The following is a 6,810-nucleotide window of genomic DNA, read 5'->3' as shown; positions in this document are numbered from 1 at the left end:
TTTGATCGGGTCGATCACAAATATTTATTTACAACTTTAAGAGCGTTTGGTTTTGGTTTACATTTTATAAGGTATATCAAACTGTTGTATTCCAACGTGTTTGGAGTATTAAAAATCAATGGGGTGTTAAGCCGGCCATTCGCTGTGACCAGGGGGATTCGTCAGGGGTGTCCTTTGTCAGGGATGTTATATGCCATCTCCATTGAACCTTTTCTTAGGCAGCTTGATAAACACCTACAGGGATTCACAATTCCGCTGTCTAAAAATTTAACGTTTAAATTTCTGGCCTATGCAGATGACATCGTGGTGTTTGTGGATTCTGATGCAGACGTCTCCGCTGTATGTAAATGTTTAACACTTTTGAAGGAGCATCTTCTGCTAAAGTTAACTGGGAGAAGGGGAATGCATATTTATCAGGGGACTGGGCACATCGTCCTCCACCAGTCTTGCCATCAGGGCTGGGCTGGAGTAGGAAAGCTTTCCGTTATCTCGGGGTTGTGCTGGGTGGTGAGGATACTGAAAAGGACAACTGGGAGGGCTTTTACAACAGATTGACTTGAGGTTAAAGAAATGGCAGTGGATTGCACCTAAACTCTCTTTTAGAGGAAGAGTTCTCATTATTAACAATCTCGTGGCCTCCATGCTGTGGCACAGACTGAGGAGTGTTGACCCGCCAGCAGGACTTTTACACTCCATACAAAAATTATTAGTTGACTTTTTTTGGAATGGCATGCACTGGCTCAAGAAAGGACTCATCAGTTTACCGGTGGAGGAAGGAGGACAAGGGCTGATTGATGTCTGCTGTAAGGCCGCTAGTTTCAGGTTGATGGTCTTACAACGCCTGTTTTTTTCTTTGGAACCATTAATTTGGAAAAAAGTGGCTCTTTCATTTTTCCATAAGATTGAAAATTTGAGTTTTGATGTGCAGTTATTGCTAATGGACTGGAGCAGGTTTGATCTCACTCCGTTACCCAAATTTTATAAGGGAGTTTTACGTACTTGGAGCTCCTTTCTTCAGAGAGTGCCATCCAAATCACCTTCGCTTTTCAATGAACCCCTCATTTTTAATTCTTTATTCACATGTCCACTACTTTTTAAAATTAGTTTTGTAAAGACTTTGATTAAAAGTGGAATTGTGGTTTGTTCTCAATTATTGGAGGAAGGCAACAAGAGTTTTAAAGATTCAACTGTGTTGGCTTCAAGGATGGGTATACGATCAATAAGAACGGTCAATTATTTACTGTCCTTTATGGCAAAAGACCTCATTAGTATTAGAGAAAATCAGGGGAACTCGACTTCAGTACATCCAAAGATGGAGGAGGAGGAGGACTGTTTTTCTGATCTGGAGGTGGAACCTAAATTAGACATGAATGGTGTGAGGGAGGACTCGATTTTAAGGTTTGATAGACAAGAAAAATGTTTTTTTCGATCTTTAACTAAAAAAGATATGTATGTGTACTGCATTAAAGTTTTTCATTTTCCAAATCTAAAAAACACCATCATGACGCCCTGGACTGAAAAATTAAATGTAAAGGCGGAGGTCAGCCCAGCATGGAGAGAATTTTATAAACCACCTAATAATAAGAGAGCAGGCGATCTCCAATGGAGAATCGTACACGGGGTCATCGCTACTAATGTGTTTTTAAGTAAAATTCAAAGTGATGTGAGCGATAAATGTGCCTTCTGTGGGGAGAGAGAGACTGTATATCATTTATTCTTGTATTGTACGAGACTGCAAACTCTGTTTATGTACTTTCAAAAAATATGTGAAAAATTTAATGTTTCTTTTGATGATCAGAAATTTATTTGGGGCATGAAATACAACAAAAAATCAAAATCAAAACTTCAACTTTTAAATTATTTATTTGGGCAGGCAAAATTATCCATTTTAAAAAGCCGTAATAATAAACAGAGTAGTTTGTTACCAGATGATGTACTGTTTATTTTCAAATTTTATGTAATTTCAAGAATTAGGCTGGAATTTACTTATTATAAAACAATGTGTAATATTGAAGAATTTGAAAAAGTGTGGGGAGTGAAGGGGGTGCTGTGCTCTATTGAGGAGGGGCAACTAAAAATTAATTTGGAATAACAAAGAAGAATAGCGGGTGAGCGATTGTTATGTTAAACATTAGAAGGATTAGACAGAGTACTGAATACTAAATACAGACTTGTGTACTTAACTTAATGTGTGGGGACCGGGAGTAGTGGAGGAGTAAAAAATAATAACTGGGAATGAAAAGTATTGGTAGGCATCAACAATATGTTTTAATGTGCGGAGTAGGAGGAGTGTAAAGGGGGAAGTAGTGGTGGTTGGCTGATATATAACTTTTTGTTTTATCTTGAATATTGGGATTGTTTGTCTTATGACTGTATATATTGTTAATGTTCAAAATAAAGGTCTTTTTAAAAAATAAAAAAAATATCTATCTATCTATCTATCTATCTATCTATCTTATGGTGTCTTTCACATCTATCTATCTATCTATCTATCTATCTATCTATCTATCTTATGGTGTCTTTCACATCTATCTATCTATCTATCTATCTATCTATCTATCTATCTATCTATCTATCTATCTATCTATCTATCTATCTTATGGTGTCTTTCACATCTATCTATCTATCTATCTATCTATCTATCTATCTATCTATCTATCTATCTATCTATCTTATGTCTTTCTTTCACATCTATCTATCTATCTATCTATCTATCTATCTATCTATCTATCTATCTATCTATCTATCTATCTTATGGTGTCTTTCACATCTATCTATCTATCTATCTATCTATCTATCTATCTATCTATCTATCTATCTATCTTATGGTGTCTTTCACATCTATCTATCTATCTATCTATCTATCTATCTTTTGGTGTATCTATCTATCTATCTATCTATCTATCTATCTATCTATCTATCTATCTATCTATCTATCTATCTATCTATCTATCTATCTATCTATCTATCTATCTATCTATCTATCTATCTATCTATCTATCTATCTATCTATCTACTAACTGAAAGAAAACCCTCACGACCCTCGGGTGTAACAAAGCAGGAATTTGTTCATTTATGTGCCATGATGTGGCTCAGCCACTTGCCCACAAATAAAGCCAGCACAATATGCACAATATACTTTAATTTCTCCATATAACCCCTCTCTAAATTCTCTTTCTTTCTGTACATTTTGACCACCCAGCCTCCCGAGCCCAACTTCCTTTCCAACTCTTAAGCCAGAGAGTTTCTTTACCCTACACTGTGAAGCTGTGCTCCAGGTCAATCCCTGGAACCATTTCCATGGTTATAACATGCCCAGAAAGACTCTTGTTTTTAACTACAGTTTTCACTCTGGTGGCCACGGGGATTTGATGACTACACCAGGGTTAAAGAGCCAGAAACATTTAGTGTTTCTTCCCTTATCTGCTCACAATAGACATCAGGGGACCACCAAATACCCCATGTCTTTGGGGTGTTGGAGTAAAGTCCACGCAGGTACAGGAGAATGTATAAGTTGCACATGGCAGTAGAGTGTTGCACCGTGTTAGCCATAGATTGATACGGGAGAAAGTGGGGTGAAATGACACCTTTTATTGGCTAACTAAATAGATTACAAATGCAAGCTTTCGAGGCAGCTAAGGGCCCTTCATCAGGCAAGGTAAGTTTCACATGGGCAGTGATCAAGCCAGGATTGCATTCCCATGTCCTGTAAGTATAAAACAGCAGTGCTGGCCATTATGTCACCATTCCTTCAATTCATGTGGCCTCATAAAATATTTTCACTAGTCCTCTGGGCTTACTGGGTGAACTTTGGTAAACGTGGAGGGCAGTGGTCTTCCTTATTATAATGTATTACATATCCTTCTAACTGTATATTTTTCCTTAAACTGTAGTAAGGTCTCTCATTAGCATTAAGTCAATACAGAAGAGGCCCATGGACTAATAGTCCTTTATGTCCTCCTGAGTTACCTCATGCTTGTAGTGATTTTGGTTGATAGACCAACACCTATGAAGGGTATTTATGGGGCTAACTTATCTTCATTTGTAGATCACAAAGATGTGCATGTAAGGGTAAATAGCCAACTCTGAAGGCCACTTCACATTACACTACTTTTTCAGTGATTTTCAGTCACAGACTTCATTCACATAACCTTCATGTAGTTCATTGTTGTGGTCTTACGTGTGGGACTACCAATGAGTGCTCAGCCAGAACTACAATACATTTAGGAACATGGAATAAGGAATGTGGGTGTTTTGGACCTCATAAACAGAACAGAGTCTTGTCTGGCTGACAGCTTGTGTTTTATGTACAATGACAGAACAGGAAAAAAAAATGGCTGAGACTGCAGCTGATTACCTGGAAAGAACTTTTACATGGACCCTGGCAACCTTCAGAGTAAAGTGAGGGACTGTGAGCCTGTGCTGATAGTGCGTTGGCACACCCACCCCATGACCAACCACCTGAACTGGGACTCGAATGCAGTGGGTGACTCCTCAGCACCACACAAACAGTGAGGTTTATTATGGTGGTGGGAGCACCAATCCTCCCACCAACCCCCAGGTTTTCCCTGCAAGTTGTGCCACCATTAGGCAGCATGTTTTTGGCTATCAATAAAAGCGGCTAACCCACACTACTTTAGAAATGTAAAACTTTGCTGATAAGTCGTTAAGCTGTCATCTAATTTGACATAGCCAGCGGTATTTGGTTGTTTCATCTGACATCTACAGGTGATCAGATCAGCAACTGCTAGTTTGACAGGACCTCTGACTAGGAGTCATGTAATCTTCCACCAGCGTTAGTTAACTGTTTTTAAAGATGGAGCATTTTTAATCTATTTATTTACTTACTTCTTCTCACTTTTCTTTATTAAATATTTCATAAAGATATATTCAATAAATAATAGTAGAAATCACATAATATAACATTGGCTTAAGCTGTAGGAATGAATGGGTGTGTATGTCCAAGTATACCCAGTGAAGGACTGGCATCTGATGTAGGGTTGCTTCAGTTTCCTTTTTTTGCACCTGATCCTACAAGGATGGCTCTCAATTGATAAGCAGAGTAGTGTTTGCGGGGTGTTTGTGCAGAACCTGCCTGTCTCCGGAGACCCACATCTTTAGAAATAGTGAAAGCAGTGTGAAGCCTGGACAGATTGCTTAACAGTTGAGTTACCCAAAACATAAGATGCAATTTTGATGGTGTAGTTGCATTTTGGCCGTTCTCATTATATGTACCCTCTGCTTTCATCCTATCTCACCGTTGTCCTGCTTTAATGCTTCTTCAGGGAGGAAACATGTTGTATAACATACATGATCAAGTAGAGCCATTGGGGAATCATACTTTCACATTGCGGTGTTTTAATACAAATGATCAGAATACACTAACAACATAAGAAAATGGTAAAGGCAAGATGATCCCATTATCTCAGCCTGCCAGTTCTTGAAGCTACACGAGCGACTAGACTATTTATTATTATTCGATCTCTAAGTGAAAGTGCACTTCCGGGTTTTTGTCTTGAGTATGTTTCCTTGTATTTTCAGCATTGTTCTTGAGTATCAGTTTCACTATTTATATAACAGGATTTGGGAGCAGTAATTATTGCTGCTGTCTCATGGTGGGTTCACATCCCTTCATGATTAAAAGCTTGTATGTTCTCCTGTTGGCGTTGTGATTTTTTGAGAACTGCGGATTTTAATCACGCATCCCAAATGTGTGTATGTTATGTTAATCGGTGGCTCTAATCTGGCCTGTGAAAGTGAAGTGAGTGTATGTCTGAGAGTGTCCTACAATTTACTTGCACCCATTTCAGGTTTGGCCCCTGACTTGCATCTCATTCTCCCAATATAGACTCTTGAAGCAGGAATGGAAACATTTGAAATGAAAATTGGCTTAGAGTGGCCACATTCAAGCTTGGTTCTTGCCTTGAGATGCTGTAGGATGGATATTTTGTACACACTGATAGTCACTTAGACTGGGCTAATACAACTTTGGGATATGGAAGGAAACTGGGGCACTCCAAAGATATGTCCAGTGGAGTCAAACCACGCTGACACTCTGCAGTTAAGTCAGTTCCTCAGTCTTTCATTTTGCACATTATTGTGCAGATCTACAAAAAACACACTAACAAGAGCATAAATAGCCTCCTTTGTCAATTGACTTTGTTCTACTGATATGATCAGGAGCTGGAGCCTCTCCTGAATGCAGGGTGTGGAAGGCAGGAACCGACCTAAAACTGAAGGCCAAACTGTCACAGGGAACATTAATACACACCAGCACACTCACTAATACAGGGTCAATAAATCGGGCAATGTGGAAGGAAGAACACGCATCTGTCCATACAACGTCTCATCTGTCAATACAATGGGATTCAAATATATGTTATTTTTAACTTATTTCAAATGAGTGAATTTCATACATCAGTTATAGATTATTCTTCTTCTTCTTCTTTCGGCTGCTCCCGTTTGGGGTTGTCGTTACAGATTGACATTACTTAAAATATATACAAGGGGCTGAATTTACTCAATAGTATTGCTTGTAATAAGTTGCCAAAATGTTTTTGAGAAAATCCAACAAATCATTTTTTACGGTGCAAAAATGAACACCTACTTTATTTGTATGGAGGAATATTTCAGTTAAAATTTAATAAATAAGTAAATAAATATTCAAATAAATATATGTGAAATATGATGAATTGTTCCTGCCTTGCACCCAATAATTGCTGAGGTAGGCTCCTGCTGCCCCACTACCCTGCCCTGGATAAGCCAGTTAGGAAAATGGATGGATGGAATGGATTTGTCAACATGCATAAA

The sequence above is a fragment of the Polypterus senegalus genome, chromosome 17 (assembly GCF_016835505.1).
Source record: "Polypterus senegalus isolate Bchr_013 chromosome 17, ASM1683550v1, whole genome shotgun sequence".
In the NCBI taxonomy this organism is placed as follows: domain Eukaryota; kingdom Metazoa; phylum Chordata; class Cladistia; order Polypteriformes; family Polypteridae; genus Polypterus; species Polypterus senegalus.
Note: the sequence above shows the minus strand (reverse complement) of the source record.